Source organism: Lampetra fluviatilis, chromosome 16 (assembly GCF_964198595.1).
Source record: "Lampetra fluviatilis chromosome 16, kcLamFluv1.1, whole genome shotgun sequence".
Classification (NCBI taxonomy): Eukaryota; Metazoa; Chordata; class Hyperoartia; order Petromyzontiformes; family Petromyzontidae; genus Lampetra; species Lampetra fluviatilis.
Genome location: NC_136290.1, coordinates 9620401 through 9638164, shown reverse-complemented (window position 1 = coordinate 9638164; position 17764 = coordinate 9620401). Strand labels below are relative to the sequence as shown.

Genomic DNA, 17764 nt, shown 5'->3' with positions numbered 1-17764 from the left:
TCGCTTCCACGACCTTTATTACACATAGATAGCACGCTGGTCAATGGAGGTTAGCGATGGTAGGCTCAGGACTGATTCAGATGTCACTCGCCACTGATGTAGCCATGGCTGGCAATTGAACTTAGACAGCCAAGTTCAGGGCTTAGTGCACTAAATACTACTGCAACACTATTCTCTCCAAGCTTGCATATAAAGTATGCAGATTATAAATTAACTCTTTTTCATGTCCTGAAAGTGTCTTAACAAAAATAAATAAATTGGTTCATGTCATTGATGAAAAAAAAAATTCAAGTTATTTGTTAGGCCTTCAAAATTAATTATTCTTTGTAGGATTTGCTAAACAATACAAATTTGATTTATATTGCATCTTAATAGAAATGCATATCTAGACGCTGTACAAAAACAGTGTGACATGCACATCATGCAGATGGTAAAATATACAGTTCATACATCAACACTCTAAAATGTCTAGATTTGAAGCTTTCGTGACTGCAAGGAATCATATTCTTAGGTTTTGTCGGTAAAGTCACGTAGGTAAAACATCAAAATTAATAAAAATAAAATAAAATAAAAAATCACGACGTTTCGGAGACAACACAAGTCTCCGTCATCAGGTGGGACCGTCACAGCCGGATTAGCTGCAGCTAATCCGGCTGTGACGGAGACATTTGGATAACAGGCCAAATCATGCTGATGAGAATTGGTGAAGTCTAAACCAAGCCAAGATTTTTTTGGTAAACAGATGCAACTGCAAAACATCAATCCGGAAGACCCTTTGTTCTGCGTGTTATCACCTTTACATTTACAATGATTAAAAAAACACTCCCCTACCCTTTACATAAAATAAATAATCGGAGCAGAACAAAAAATATTTTAGAGATGTTGAAAATTGCAGGTCTTTCAAAAACGAGCATTAAAAATAGTGGGGATATTTTGATTCGTTAGAACTACCAGTCATGAGTGTAATTGTAAAATGTTGCATTCATAATGAAATGGTAATCTCTGTGATCAAAAATTCATTAAAGCCACAGGAGGGATGATGTGTAGGGAGAGAGCATTTTTTTAAGCTTTATTTAAATTCACAACATTCACACGTGCGTGAACAAAACTCGTCTGCAGAATATGCACGGTGATCACGGGCGTTAGAATCACGCATCCAACCCACGAGTTCCTCGCAGCTGTCTGGCGAAGAGAACTTCTAGGGCATCCCTCATGAACCACCAATGAGCAGGTCCGTGTCCTGTAAAAATTAGAAAGCCGCTGAACCCTCATTGACCTCGTCCTACTCGTACACACACAACACAGCGCACGCCCCGAGTGGACAGACATCCGCCGTACACACCAGCATCTGTGACCCATTGAGCGACAGACGTCCAACCCACGTTGGGGGACATTCTGAAACCGTGAGACTTTTCGTGACTGCAAGGATTCATATTCTTAGGTTTTTTCGGTAAAGTCACGTAGGTAAAAAATTAAAATTAATAAAAAAAAATCACGACGTTTCGGAGGCAACACAAGCTTCCGTCTTCAGGTGGAACAGTCACAGCACGATAGCTGTATCAAGTGACTTGATAGCTGTATCAAGTAACTTACTGTATCAAGTAACTTACTTGATACAGCTATCGTGCTGTGACTGTTCCACCTGAAGACGGAAGCTTGTGTTGCCTCCGAAACGTCGTGATTTTTATTAATTTTAAATTGTTTTATCTACGTGACTTTACCGAAAAAACCTAAGAATATGTGGCACTGGACACCACGGCGATTCCGCGTCCTGTTTAGTCTCTTCTCCGCGCGAAAGCAGTGCGGCGCGTAATCTCGCCATACAGGAAGGGCCCTCTCAGCTCTTCCGTGCGCGCTGGCTGTGTGACCGTGGCTGCATCCCCATCAACCTCTTGTCTACCCCATTACCTCCCCCCCCACTGACACCCAAACCAACGAACCCCTCCCCCCCCCCATGCACAGGGAATTGACGCACTGCAACCACTTTGCACAACAAAGCAGAGCGGTTTGCGCTTCGGCGTGTACCCTTTGCGTGCCCTTAGAAAAAATATGGGGGGGGGGGGAGAGACGGCGGGGTGCGTACGGGAGGGGATGGGACGATGCAGCCCATGGAGGGAACGTCAGATATTAGGAGGTGGCGAAAAGGAAACGGACGAGATGGTAGAGAGACAGTCGAGCGGGTTGGGGGGTGGCTGGCAAACGAGAAATCAGTTTCAGAGGCAAAGGGATGCGGTGAGAGAAGAGAGGCAATTGACAGTGGGGCATTTTTTCAAGAAACTGTCTCTGCCAAGTTTAAAGCGATGCCCAGGGGTTACATTGTTACGGGGAAGGCCTCCTGCTGTCAGATCCCCCACGCCTTGTTTGGAACCATCCAATCTAAATTCAATGCACCTGCCGTTAAAGGCCGGGCACTTTGCAATTAGGTTGGGTGACTCTGAAAAGGACAGGGCGATCTGACAACTGCATTATCACTACAATCAGCGTACTGGCAGAGAAAGTTGGGTTGGGCCAATACAGCCTTGCTATTAAAATGGGAAGCAGAAGGCAATTTTTATCGTGTATGCTGCGGCATATTAGATTTGTCTTTAGGCTTGCAAAAACACGTCTGATTCTGCACACAAACTCTCTTTTTTGCACTCATCCATGAGGTAAATGTGTTTTTTTATGTACCGGTGGATATTTAGAGCACACACAATTGTCGAATGGGCTACTGCCAATTTATGTTGAGATATTGCAACGTAGCATAGTGGAAGATATCAAATAGGGTCTATATTTTATGCCTACGGTTACTTGATGGGCAAAAAGTTAAGCTTTTACTCCGACGCATGTAAATTTCTCACCGCAAAACACTGTCGTATTTTTTCGAACGGAAAGCAGTGTCATTTTTCTCACATTTAACCTTCCCTTCAACATCATTTCTCCCGCCTTCGTCGGTTAATTTAAATTTGATTAAAGCACTGCCTATTCGCAACCACCCCCCCCCCCCCCCAGCTCTTTGTATCGAGCATCAATTAGACATCCGTTGCCACAGGCACGCATTGTGATTGAGGCTTTTGTTGAGAGGTCAGGCTGACCCAGTTTTAGCCTCGCCTGCAACACATTTGTCACGCACTTTATGTAACTGGCTTAGAATAAATGTGGGTACAATTTGACTACTATTTTAATTGCATTTCGTGGTAGCGGGGAGAACATTCGTCAATCCAAATATATAATTGTTAATTCTAGACATGATGGGCATTTTTACTACAGATATGATGAATGGTGGAGTGATCTCATTGAAGCCTTGTTCTCAAGTTCAAGTGAATATCTGTATTCAGATGGGTGTTGAGTTGTGATAATCTCAATTAGTAGTCCTGTGCTCGTTTGAAATGTTCACATTTTGATGTTTTTGTCTCTTTCCCAGATTGGTTGCCAATTGTGCTATGCGTGACATGTCATGACACTGATTATCCGCTTATAATTCTAACAGAGCAGTGCGACCACGGTTTGGAGATTTCACAGAACCTTTTCTGAATTTCCATCAAGTGACCATTTTAATCCACACATTCACGGGGCACACGTTCCCACACATCCTGCTACAAAAAAAAACTCAGAGCTGTAATACGCGAAAGTAAGTGAAAGCTGAGTTTTTATTATATTATTTTATTTGCATTTATTGTTGACTGAGCTTAGACTATTTAATCGGTCCTTAAAATGAACACTCTTTGTTATTAAATGTTGCTGTGATGGGTGTACACATCCCCCCCCCTCCCCCAAATATGATCAGCTCAGCAAAACATATATTAAAACTACCATGTTTGGTCATAATAAATGTGTCGTAACCCTCAACCACCCGACACAGCCAATCAGTAAGGGATTTGTCACGTAAACCATGATGGGTCTAGCTCAGTGCACTGCAGTCTCTACAAACGTTACTAACTAAATCTCAGCCTGCTCCTTCTTTCAGTTAACCTTTTCTCGTCAGTCATTCACGCTTTAGTCCGTAGTGGATAGTCATAGTCATCGTCACACGTTATAACGTTTCATCCGCTCACTGTCAAAGTAAACTAAAATAATAGACTAACAAATGTTTTTTGTCGAGAAATATTTGCTTTCGTCACGAATTTAATTGACAAAAAATGAAAACCGCCGACGACCAGATTTTTGCCAGAGCATCCTAACGACTTTTCACAAAATTCCTAGTGTTTTTCTTCCGGTGGTGGTGATAAGTGTATTCATCCTAGAGGGATAACGGGCCTCAGCTGACCCCTAGGCAGGAATTTAATTCACGTTCTTATGATTAGCATCTCTGCTGCTCCAGCAACTGGGCCACGCTGCCTTCTTCAAGAGGCCTTCTACGTGGGGGGAAAAAAAGTCCCGTGAGCTTGTGACAGGCACACAAATCTCACATTTTGCTGGCTTCCCGTGGATTATGTAGATTTCCCTCAACTTTTTAAAACACAATTTTTTCAATAAATAAAATTGCATTTCTCCACATGAGTTTCAAACAAGAAATTAGGAATCTAGTGGTACAGCTGCCATGCTGAATGCATCGAGGTAGGTATATGTCACTTGCATGCCCAATGCCGCTTGAATTTTTTTTGTAAATCTTTATTTTATGTATCCTGCTGTGTTTCGTTTTGTAAAAGAAATTGCACAGTTTATTATCGGCAAAATTCTAAGTTTTAGGGAAATCTGGTGAAAATGCAATGTATGCATAACTCATGAAATGTAACTCATGATGGAATTCATGTACTGTAATAAACAAGGAAGAAAAAACGTGCATATTAATGGTTTCTGTATTTGTGCTCAAAAGCAATGAAGTTGCAATTACATTGCATTCCAAGCTGCGCTTAAAGATAACGTGACATGGCGCGTGCCACGTGACATGGTGAGATGATGTGGCCCTTAATGATGTCATTGCGCAATGTCACGTTGGTAATGAATTACGATCTTCCTCGTCTAGTATGCATTAGGTCGTGAGTTCGATCCCAACTATGACTCAAGTATATTTGGAGTTTGCGTGTTCTCTCCCCCCGTAGTGGTTGCGTTGATTTTTATCCTGGTCCTCCGGTTTTGCCCTCCACATTTGCAAACATCCGTCTAGATTATTTGGCTGCTACTATAAATGCCGAAATGCGATAAGCCACTTCGATGAGCTATTACCACGTGTGGCCAGGTCACCTCGGAAAAACACTGATCGCTCAGTGGGCTTTACCTGGGAAATAAAGATATCATAACCTAGGCTCTCAAGGCAGATACTATTTATAAAGATTTTTTTCAGTTTTAGGCAAACTTTTGATCAATGTGACCAATTTTCTAGAGCCTAAGTTTCTCAAAGCAATACAATTTTATCGTAAAATTGTGTTTTTCGTCTTAGCAAGAGTCATCTTGGGCCCCCAATTGTAGACAGAGCTAAAGCATTATTGCTTTAAACTTGAGTCGGAAACCATTAAAATCAGCCAATGTATGTTATTGTTCAATGTGAGGTCAAATTAAACCAATAATCCTGCATTGGAATGTAAAGTATTGTATTTGTATGGCATATCAGATTTAGCTGTGGAGTTGAATCAATTTGTTTCCACTCTGTTACAGTATTTGTGTAGTGACATCGTGGGATGTCACTGTGTAACGCCGGCCCTAGAGAGGCACGGCGTCGATGTGGCGACATCGCGGACACCACGTGGGTGTGGGTGCAGTAGTGGCCCTAGAGGGGCTCGGTGAGCGCTGACTGACAGCGCTGGATGGCACCACGCTCTGCGTGCAGTGCCGGCCCCTACAGGATAGGCTGCGGGAGTGCCGGCCACAGGAATGGGGCTACTAAGGGCCGTGGCACTCTGGTTGACCCCGGAGGACACGTGACCGGTAAAGTCTACACAGGGCCCCCAAGTGGGGGCAAGGGGTGGTCACGTGTCAGGGTCGAAATCCTGCTCGAGGATTCTAGAAGGTGGGCGTGGCTAAGGGCGGAGCCAGCCACGACCACAGAGGATATAAGCCGGGTCCCCCCAGTGGGACCGGCTGCTGTTGTTCATCCTGAAGAAACCTTCGTCAACGTTCTACGTTCTACGTCCTACAAGAGTCTCCAACACGTGGACCTGGACCCAAGCTGTGGTCCGGTCCATTGTAGCTAGTTGCAGTGTAGTTAGCCTGGTGGTCACCACCATAGGTTGTTATCCTGTTAAGGGGCAGTTATCCCGTGTGTTGGTGTTAATAAATGTGTTGCCTCCAAAGAGTGCGTCTGCGACTCAGTTGAACTCACTACATTTGTATCACAGTGATTGCTTGATACTTGGAATTTCTTAACTAATATCCTCATATGTGAAAACATAGTATTAACATGTATAGCTGCCAGATAAGCATTGTATTTGTAATATGGGCACAATACACATCGTAATTTTTGTATAAAGTAATAATGAATATTCGCGCGCGATGGAACATTCTAATCCTGCAGTTAACGTACAAACTAATGTGCAGAATACACGTACAGTGTACAGCCCCTTTGTCTATCTATAGGATACGCTGTAAGTCAAACCCTCTTAATTATTGTAATAACACTGCAACAAACAAAGGTTTAACGACCGAGCTGTTTGAACGCAGTGCGCTTCATTCTCATTGGCTTAGCCGCCACGCGCTGAAGCTCTCTGATGGAGCTGTGCCGTGAGCCCCGCCCACGAAAATTTGGCTCGTCACCGATTGGTGGAGGGCGAAACCGCTTCAACCTGATTGGCTGGCTGTGTTGAACGTTCGACCGGCGTGAGCCCGCTGAATTCGCAGAAGGATTCAAGGGGTTCGACGTTTTAAAGACCCGTGGGGAGGATTGAAGGGAAATTGGCTAGAGAAGATGAGGGCAGGATCGAGAAGAACCCGAATAGAAAAAAAATGGGTCTGAAATTGGGAACGTGGGGCACATTGGGTGCAAAGCTCCCTGCAAGCGTATTGAGGTATCATGGTGGCGAGATGCTAAATAAATCGCCTGGTATACAGGAGGGCATGGGTTTGATCCCGACCCTGATGTCTGCTGTATGTTTGGAATTTGCGTCTCTCTCTCATCATCACGGTGGTAAGATGTTAACTACCTCGCCTGGTATACAGGAGGTCGTGGGTTCGATCCCGATCCCGACCCTGACGGCTGCTGTATATTTTGAGTTTGCGTGTCTTTCTCTCCCTGTGGTCGCATGTATTCTTCTCCAGGTCCTCCGTTTTTTTACCCTCGACATTTAGAAACATACTTTAAGAGTATTTGGCTGCAATACATTTCCACATGATCAGCCACTTCGTTGACCAATAATTTGTGGCCAGGTCGCTATATCATTCAGTGGGATTTACCTGGTAAAACAAAAAAAATAGTAGTAATAGTACGTCATGTGTTACTGGATAAATAAAGACGCAGTCCCTGTACACTACTCGTGTGGACTTATTTGCACAGCTGGTGAAAGGTCTCCCCACACCTTGTCGGTTGCCGTGATTATTTAACCACACATCAGTCAGAGAAGATTGGTGAATGCGGGGAGCATAGACTTTGGAGCAAAGTACAATGCGATCATAGAATAATCTCCACTCTCCTTTGATGAAACCGTACTCCCGCATTCTAGATTTGAAGCTTTCGTGACTGCAAGGATTCATATTCTTAGGTTTTTTCGGTACGTAGGTAAAACATTTAAATTAATAAAAGTAAAATTAAAATTAAATTAAAATAAAAATCACGACGTTTCGGAGGCAACACAAGCTTCCGTCTTTAGGTGGAACCGTCACAGCACGACTGCTGTATCAAGTAAAATGAAGACGGAAGCTTGTGTTGCCTCCGAAACGTCGTGATTTTTATTTTATTTTTATTTTATTTTACTTGTATTAGTTATAATTTTTTAACTACGTGACTTTACCGAAAAAACCTAAGAATACGTACCCCCGCAATCAACTTATAACACCTGTGTTTTGCATGGTGGTCACCCACCTGAGTACTATCCAGGATCAAGCCCGGCTTAGTCTGAAATCTGACGAGATTGGGTGGGTGCATCGTGGGTTATTTGGTCACAGGCATTAGGAAAATAAATGCTGTTTACGTAATCGTGGCTGTTGAAATTATGATAGCTGCGAAGCGATAGTTGTACGTATCGGGGGGCGGGGGGGGGAGGATGAGTACAGGTAGTCCCCGACTTACGATGGAGATGCGTTACGACGACCCCATCGTAAGTCGAAAATATCGTAAGTCGAAATATCGTAAGTCAAAAATATCGTAAGTCGAAAATGGCCTAGCCTACCCAGGAGTCTTAAAGAATGGTGATCATTTAGCAAAACAGAGCAATTTACAGTACCGTACTGTATAAACTATATACTGTATGTATTTATTAATTACAATACATGCTTTTTTCACTAAAATTGGGCTTTGAAACACAAAAAACACAGAAAAAAATACACGCGCTAACACTGTGACAACTTAACTCCGGCGACCGCTGGTGAGAGTGAGAGGCATCACCACGCAGAGTGGGAGATGCGTACAGAACATCCCGGCAGCGTCCCAACGTACAGCATCGTACCTTGTACGCTGCGGCGTTTGCCTGCCGCGCGAAATGTAAAATATTTTACGATTTTGTCAAATCGCAAAGCCATCGTAAGATCGAAATATCGTAATTCGGACCGTCGTAAGTCGGAGACAACCTGTACATTTAAAAGTCCAATCTATACAATGGGGTACCCTACCCCATTCAGACAAGCCCCTCCCCCTCCCCTCCCCCCCTTAACTTGTATTTAAGAGCTTGCCTCCTGGATTTTTCTTCCTCACTTAATACAGTAAATTCAGCTGTGACGGTCCCACCTGATGACGGAGACTTGTGTTGCCTCCGAAACGTCGTGATTTATTATTTTATTTCTATTATTATTTCTATTATTTTTATTATTTATTAAGTATTATTTATTTTTACCTACGTGACTTTACCGAAAAAACCTAAGAGTATGAATCCTTGCAGTCACGAAAGCTTCAAATCTAGAATTAAGTCCTATCTGATAAATATTTTAAATGAAGGGAAAAAATGTCCCGGATGCTGCAAGCGAGGCAGCAAGGCTTGCTCGCAGCCAGAATGGTGCTGTTGGTGGTAGCCCATTGAAGAACCTAATTAGAATTTAGTATGGGGGGGGGGCGGGTCCCTTTCAATTCATGAAATCGTGGTGATACGACGAAAGAGATAGAGACATAGAGACATGAAATATAGATGACGTGAGATGAAAGAAATGTAGACAAAAATAGAGATGTATGGTAATGAGATGAGATTCGCTTGGAACGTTCTTCCTTTCAATTTGAGAAAACCACTGGAGCTATGCACTTTTAAATCTAGATTGAAAACACATTTCTTAAAAACCGATTTTTTTTTCGTGTGTGTTAATTTGTTGCTCTTCCCCAGCACCTCCAATTAGCACGGTTGACTACATACGGTGCGAAAGAAGTTCAACATAGATACGTAGACGAGATATGGTTGAAAGAGATGAATTTGGCTTGTCTGTGTTAAGTCACTTGTTACGTTGAATACGATTTAAATGTCAGCTGGTATTTGATACACCACTATTTTTGTTTCATCAGCCTGGGCGGGGGGGGGGGGGCTTGAGCTGTTCGGGGCCCTCAGCTTCTGCTCGGCTTGCTGGTGCCACGCGGTCGTCGCTGATTTACGGTTTGTGTAAACTTATCAGCCCAGGCAGCGCCTTCAGTTTTGTCTCATTATTGTGGCCCTCGACACAGTTGTCATCCATTAGCTGCAATGGATGTATGATTGATGGGGTGCAATCCCGCCCGTTCCTTCCCCCTTTGCATTGTCCAAATACGCACTGTTCTGCACAATTCCTATCGCTTTTGTGACTCGCAGATGGCAGTGATGCGGTGGTCACAAAGACATAAATGTTCCCCGTTAAAATGCGTTTGCTCACTTCCAGGTCAGGTTATGCCAACTTCAATTAACGTTGGTTCTCGAGTTATAAGCAATGATATTGTGCAAAGTTACTTTCAAGCTGCCTCTGACCAAATGACCCAGAATGCATCAGATCCCCTTCAGGCCTCAGTATCTAAATCCGGTTGAGCCACCACCATGTAGATGGAAAAGGTGCAGTCGGCATTAACCGTGCCGCATAGGGTAGTGCTGGTTGATACACTGTCCAGCGTGGTGAAGTATGGTCAATTGACTGTCATGGCCTACACAGCATGCACCGCGTAGACATTCAGACCAATGGGAGGAAACCAAACTGTGAAGACGAGCGATAACAGTGAGAAACAATACAAACGAGGTGTTACAAAAACATTCGTGATCACGTTTCTTTTTATTGGGTTAGATTGCGTATGAATGTAAATGTGTCATAAACCCACCTCCACCCGACACAATAAATTAGTAAGGTTTGTCAAAGTGAACAAAACTTGCCAATGAATTACTACCTCAGCACGCCAGTGTGGGTTTATGTCATGTTTAAATTCAGGCAATGTATCTCAACACACGTGGTCATGATTGATATTGGTCGAGAAAGCCTATGTGTTTCATTGATTTAAAATTTAACAATACATCTTCAAGAATAATTAAAATCTTGAATCAAATAATAACCCCTAATCATGACAATTTCATGCAAACTCCCTGCAGTGGTGAATCGTTGCATACCTAATTGGTAGCAAGCCCTGGTGACGAATGAGGTATTACAGGTAAGAACAACAGTTCCACACTGCCCACCAGGGATTATTTGTCTGTCGTGCATAGCCCCTCCCAAACATGTAGTACGCTCCCGGATTGGTTGAAGTGTGTCACGTGACCGCGAGCTTTCTGTCGTGCACGAATACGCTGTCCAACCAAGTTCCTACCTGCCCACTCCGAAGGAACGTGTTTTTGGGGTACGTTAGTGGCTGAGCACGATGCAAGAGAGGTACCAGATAATACTCTCAGCCCCACGTTTGTAGTAATTTAATAAGATTGTAAAACATCAGTAAAACAGTCAAATGTGTAAACAATTGAAAAAAAATCGTTATTAGAATACAACTACAATTCATAACCATTTACAGCCTTCGGCCAGGAAAGTCATACGAAAAATTGCACACGAACGACACATTCAAGCAAGCACCCGATGCTCCGTTTTGAAGTTTGAAAATTAAACATCTTTGAATTGTATTATGTTTTGAATTAGATAATTTTATTTCTTAATTAAAAGCTTATATCATTTTACATCTGGAAGACTTTATTGAAAAGGACATTTCGTGTGAATTTTCTCTCGTCGTTAAGTAGATGGCCTGGCTGGGGGTTCGGTTCAATGCAAACTCTCGCCTGTTTGGGATTGCGGGATCGAGATAAGGCGACGTAGAGCTGCTGGCCGTGCGAGAAGACCGCCGTCTGCAGATCCATTCCAACGTAATCGGACGTCTGTCCCTGCGCCTCCGTCGTCCATGCAGGGGGCGCGTAGCTTTGCAGCGCCCCCTGCTTGAAAACGACGGAAAGTGCAGCGTTCATCACAGATAAAGTTTTGCGCTTATATAAAAGTATGATAATAATTTTTAGCGTTTTGTCACTCCACTGCTGGATGGAGTGCCTACCCATACCCTTTCAATCATGGGGATTTTTTTAACCATACTTCACTACGTTGGATAATGAAGGTTGGTGAATCCAGTGGCATAAATGCCGGAGCTTAGTATAAGACAACCAATGTTTGTTGGTGGCTGCACTACCCTCACATATCAGATTGTCACTGATGCTAGCCACCAAATTGAACTCAACTCTGCTAGGTTTGTAATACAATGCACTAACCACTGCACCACCGCTCGACCCTTACAATACAGAAGTGAAATGTAAGAGAATTGTAACCGATTGCGTGGTACATAATCGGATAGCTTAGGCCATATGTGTCTCGCAAACTTTACCTGGAATTTTATACCAAAAATAAATGCACATCTGCGGCATTGAGTTATTGTAACGACGATATTTAAGAGACAGAAGAAAAATGTTGAACGTTGTTTGAAATCTTTCCTGTTGGCAACCAATGTTTCCCAATGGACTGCGAATGGCATCCCAAGCAATGTGATTGCCGCTGCTTCAAATTCGCTGCAAGCTCACCACTAGGAGTGAGCTTACAATCGGTCGTAGCCAAAGATGCGTATCCTGGCACAATGACCATTTTATACCCTGCAGAGAAGAGCACATGTACATCTTGGGTTTTCATTATAAGTTGTTGTTGTTTTTGTCACTGGAGTGATTGCAGAAGAGAAAGGTGGAACGGAATTATCTTGCGAGTAATATTCCAGCCCGAGAGCACGTACCAGTGTGGTGAAGTATACTCCAGGGGAAAAAATACCTTCCTGACCAACGTGGCATGGGGAGGAATGTATCAAGCAGTGGGTTGCCAAAGGGTTGTAAATAATGATGAGACTCATGATTATAATGAACCATGCTTAGACGCCAATACAATAAACTAAAAACGATCCATATTCATTTTGTTGAGTTTTTTTATCTTTGCTTAAGGGTGACTGCTTTTGTACATTTTCTGACTGAGCTTTCATCGTGTAATTTGAGAACAGTGTATATTTATTCAGGCTATAAGACTCTTCGCCTAATTGGGCTATCTTATTAAAATTACTCAATGTTTCTAAAAGCCAATATGGTGCATTGTTGTGGGGTTCTTTATTGTAATGTATTTAATGATAACAAAGTGCTACCTTTATAGTCAATTTAGTAACAAAAATAACAAGCAAATGTCCTTCGGAGAAGAATATTGATTTACATTTGGCATGGTCTCCTTTTGTCAATCAACATTATAGCCATGCCTTGCAGGTTGAGCTCCCATTACCTGATTTGGGATATACAAGGTACAGCGTGATATATGTAGCAAATTATTTGCCACTGTGTGAAGGATTTTTACATTTTATTTTAGTTGAGTGTACGTGGTTATTTATCATTCATGTATGTACGTGTTATTTATAATATGATGTAATTAGATAATTTTCAATTTCAAAGATATCTGATTATAACGCACAGGCCTTAGTTAGTCCACTGCTGGCTGTAGGCCTGATCATGCCATGTCGTTCACAGGGCTTTGCTTGGCCATAATTCACCACGTAGATTCGTGCGGGTGAGTGACTGTGAGCAGGATTCAAATCTGGTTCAGATATCACCCACCGCTGATCTTAGCCATTGGCTGGGAATCAAACTCAGCTTGCTCGGTTCAAACTGTATTGATGATGACAATAATAATAATACGCAATAGCATGAAGTGATAATAATTCACAATGCAAGGAATCGACCAGCTGGCATTTTAAGTTTTCAAATAGAAATATCAATAATCCAACTGTGGCACACATACTCATAACAAGTGAAGTGAAACCCAACTAAATCACTGGGGCGCTATATCTTTGTTGATTTTTCATTCCTGCTTGCTACTACTGATGCTGTATTAAACCCATTATTCGCTGATACTTGCATTGTCGGCCGTTCACGGACACAAATAACAACCACAACTCAACTCGTGCGCCAATAACGCTGTGGCCTTAAAAGTATAGAATAGGCAACGTTTAGGGCAATGGCGCTTCTTCGTAGCAACGCTTCTCCACAGCGCCTTCACGTGTCTGGCTACCGCCCCTTGACTACCCCCTCTGTCTTGCCAATGCAATGCCTCAATATTTCTCCGCCCCCACAGCTCTCCGTCGCCACACCAGCTCCGGCCAGGCCTATCCCAACCCCTCCTTGAAGGCTCCGCCACCACTTTTAATATCCCAATTCTTCATCTCAAAACCACTATCATCTTTGTTATTAGACCTCCTTTGCCAGTACCAAAATATAATAATAGGGGTTTTCCCCCTATTTTCTGGCAACAAAACTGAAACCTTTTTACGAGGAATCATGTCTGCATTAACCACAATACTTGTGGTCAAAATGCAAAAAAACACACTCTGATTTGTTTTCTGTTTGCATTTTTTTGTTTGCCAGAAAAAAGGGGAAACCCCTATTCCTACTATCATCTTTGTTGTACAATGTAATAATTGTTGTAAAGCGCCTAGGAAAAGGCGCTATATGCATGTAGATAATATACGAATATAAGATAAGATACGAATATAAGATCAGATGAAAAAGGACGATTGTTTGAAACGTTTTTAGGCCACAGTGTTATTGACGAATGTGTTGAGTTTGTTCTTGTTATTGCTTAGAACTATCTAAATATACGCGTCAAATAAGCTTAAATATGTTTTTAAAGCTATGATCTCTACACGATATAAAAGGCACATAAAAAATGAAGCATATCATACATGTGCCATTACGATAACAATTAGAAAACAAAAACACATATCTCACGATTTATTGCAAATCATATTCTGAAGCGTAATAGAACAATGGCTTCATAAATCCGGTTTATGTGCTGCGAGCACAAGAATTGAACCATGACTTTTAATATGAGAACGGCTGGGGTGGGTGGGATTTTTAGATTTTTTTTTGACGGGGGGAGGAGGAGGAGAGGGTGGGTGGTGGGGGGGTTCTGTGAATAATATATTGGGTCACTCCGTCAATGTAATTTATGCAAATTATAAGAAAGGAAAAAAAACGGAGCTGTTGCACGAGCACGTGTCCCGCCACGCGTGTTATGCACGCGACAGACACATCACAAGCGAGGATGCGCTGCTGCTACTGCTACTATCCGACTGCGCTCATCACACGTGTGCTGAGTGTGGGAGGGGGGGGGCTTTTAGTGAAGGAGCGGGGGGGGGGTCGTGCCACTGCGAAGCTAATCAGCATGATTTGTTACCGCTTGTTCGCTGTAATATACATCGCGGTGTGTCATGTCCCCAGCAGTTATGTTTGTGGCGGGTGATGAATGAGCATTGAAACTGCGCTGCGGCGGCGAGAGGCAAGGGCCCTTTCTCTGCATTGGCGAGCGCAAGGGCAGCTTTGATTGGTGCTTCGCATTGGAGGGCATCAAACTCGCATCGTGGCAGAGAGCGCGTTTTTTTGGGTGGTCGAAAATTAAATTACTGATTTTTTTTAATAAATACAAAAAGCCGTCACCTCCCTATTCCTCTCGATCCCTCCCTCCACACCGCAACTTCCTCCAACGTTCTGCCCACATGTAGTCAAATGTTTTTTTTTTGTGGTTTTCGTGGTTTTTAAAATAAGTGTCGTTAAAACGAGCTGTCAGAGGCTGTGGTGGGTTGTTGTATTTCAAGGTTGTTGGGGCGTGATGTCCATTTCGGTTCACGTTTTGGAAACTACTTCACAAACTTTTGCTCATAATTCAGTTCCTTGATAAGCTCCCGATAATATATCGCGAAACGTCGGACATCGTGCTGAATAACACGTGGTACAGCGTTGGATAGCTGCATGGCACAACTGCAAAAACGTGTGCAGTCAAATATTTGTTTGAGTCCATCAGCCTATGGGCTTTCCAAACCAACATTTATTTAAATAATCAAATTCTGCACCATTTATAGCCTTTACACATTTGTTCATACACGACTCTTGCTGTTAACTCAATTGAACCAAGTCTCCGATATGCACGGATTTAGATTATTTTATAAGCAATGTGGGTTAAGGCTGGCCTTGGGAAACAGTGCTGTCTGGTTCATTTGTCATACATCTATAGTATGTGCAGATATACAAATGCTCCGTCACTAAGCTTAGCTACATCTTGCACATAGCATGATTAGCACTTCACAAAGAGAGTCTCTCTCTCTTCATGCTGACGCGTACACACCCCAATAACACACGCTCGTACATCTGCAAATACATAACTATTGCGATTGCTGGTAATACTAAAAGTGTGGCATTTTTATGAGGAGAAAACAAGTATATATTTTTTTAATGCAGGTGTTAATTACAATATTGTATCTGGTCTTGGAGTGTGTTTTCGCAACAAGGAATGCGTAATTTAAATACTTAGAATTGTCACCAGAGTGTACGCAATGAACCGGTGGTTCATATGATGTGCTGCTTGGGACGATTGTTTCATGCTCCAACCATCAACTCCAATAAAAGCAACAGAATGCACGAGTCTTTTCTCTCACTCATGCGGGTAGAATCATTAATCGCCGCCGCATTGTGTCAATAATCTTCATGAGCTGGTAATTTCAATGTTAATGGATCTCCGGGAGGGCTTTAGAGATTTCAGCCAGCCAAAAAAAACACGTGGAGAAAACGCAGTGACCGCAGCCCGTTAAATTGGGTGACATTATGGCAGGCAGATAATTAATCGTGAGGGATCGGGCAAGCCAGGGACGCCGATGTGCAAGATTTTCTTAATCACGTCTCACGGCCCGACGTTCGCTCCTTCCCCCATCTCTGCGACGGCGTTCCCCAGTGAATGGGGTCCGGTAGGGAGGGCGGGAGGGGGTGGGCAGACGGCGGGGGTGGAGGCGCGCTTGCGATGGTGCGGTTGGAAGGGGGTTGGGAGAGGGGGGCATGCACGGTGGGGGAGTTGCTGGTGCTGATGTGCGAGGGATGGAAGGAACACGCGGCGGGGAGGCAGGGAAGCGAGTGTTGATGTGTTAGGGAGGAGGGGAGGAGGAGTGCTTGCACGTGTGGGAAGGAGGCAAGCTCGTGTTCATGTTCCGGGGAAGGAGCGGTGGGAGGGAGGGAGCAGTGGTGGTGGTGGGGGGGGGTGCTGATTGAAAGGAGGGAGCGGTGCTGGTGCTGATGGGGAGGGAGAGAGGGAGGGGAGCGGTGGATCTGGGGAGGAGGAGGAGAGGCGGGGTGGCTCTGCGCCCGGCCCAATGGAAGAACGCGGCGGTCGTGAACGACGTGCGCGCGTTTGGGGGGTGGATGTGGATGTGGTGGTGGGGGGTAGCTGCGAGACCGCTTCCATGCGCTCCGGCGGGGAGAGGCGGTAAACACGGCAGAGTCTCACAGCCCTCTCTGCTGCCCCGTGCAGCAGCAGCAGCAGCCGGAGCAGAGCCAGCGAGCGCTCCGCTCTGCCCGTGGCTTGGAAGGGGCAGGAGGGGGGTGGATGAAGACGGTCCAGCGAGCAGGCGTGGCGAATCTGACCGCCAGAGCCAAGTGGCGCTAACCCAGGCGGCGGCTGCTCCGTTGAGAAGAGGGCAGATTATCAGTCGTCATCCTGGGCAGAGAACGAGACGGATGATGGTGATGATGCTACGTGCTCCCCGCTAGGTAAGTCGTTATTGACGAAGCAACTTTAATGCAAGACGTAATGGAAATAAAAATGCATGGCAGGAGCTGCTGCTGCTGCTTCATCATAACCGTCAGTAAGTGTTTATAGTGCAATTATGATGGACATCATAATTGCAGGTTCTTTCTGTACAGCGTCACGAAACGTAGATGAGTATCGTTAACAATTAAATTAGCCGTGTCGGTGAGATGTAAGTTTATTTTTATTTTTATATACAGATGTGATTTCATATGGATGTTTTCATTTTTATTTTATTTTTTACCTACGTGACTTTACCGAAAAAAACACGAAAACTTCAAATCTAGAAATATACAGATGTGCTATATATTTGGACTTTAAATCTCTACACTATATATATCAAGTGCGTTTGTAGTCATGTATTTAAATTTGGGGTTGTACTGCTCTTAACTGCTCGCAATGGATGAGCACATATGTTTCGGCAATTGTATAGTCTATTGAATTTTCTCTCGCCGTACGTAGCCAACCGTGCCAATCGTAGGTGTAAAGCAATCTTTACAAATTCAAATGTTTCTATGACTAAAGAAAAACATTCTAAAGACTACAGAAAAAAAACGGTGGAGTGCTGAACGTCATAACATCACGAACCCGTTGAATACTTCATCCTGGGACAATTGATTGCTTGGACAAACGGATCTTTTTTTGTGTG

The 17764-nt window shown here is 43.6% G+C and overlaps 1 protein-coding gene across 11 annotated transcripts in view; it reads left to right on the top strand.

Moving 5' to 3' along the window:
• The window catches only part of LOC144936514 (alpha-1,3-mannosyl-glycoprotein 4-beta-N-acetylglucosaminyltransferase C-like), a 191260-nt gene that overhangs the window by 117312 nt on the left and 56184 nt on the right, over nucleotides 1-17764 (top strand). For 10 of the 11 annotated variants that reach the window (XM_078863661.1, XM_078863665.1, XM_078863654.1 and 7 more), the window contains exon 1: nucleotides 16715-17078. The exons of the other annotated variant lie outside the window; for it this stretch is intronic. The gene's annotated coding sequence lies outside the window, so the exon portion shown is untranslated. Of the gene's footprint in view, nucleotides 1-16714; nucleotides 17079-17764 lie in introns of those variants that run through there. 11 annotated transcript variants of the gene reach the window in all.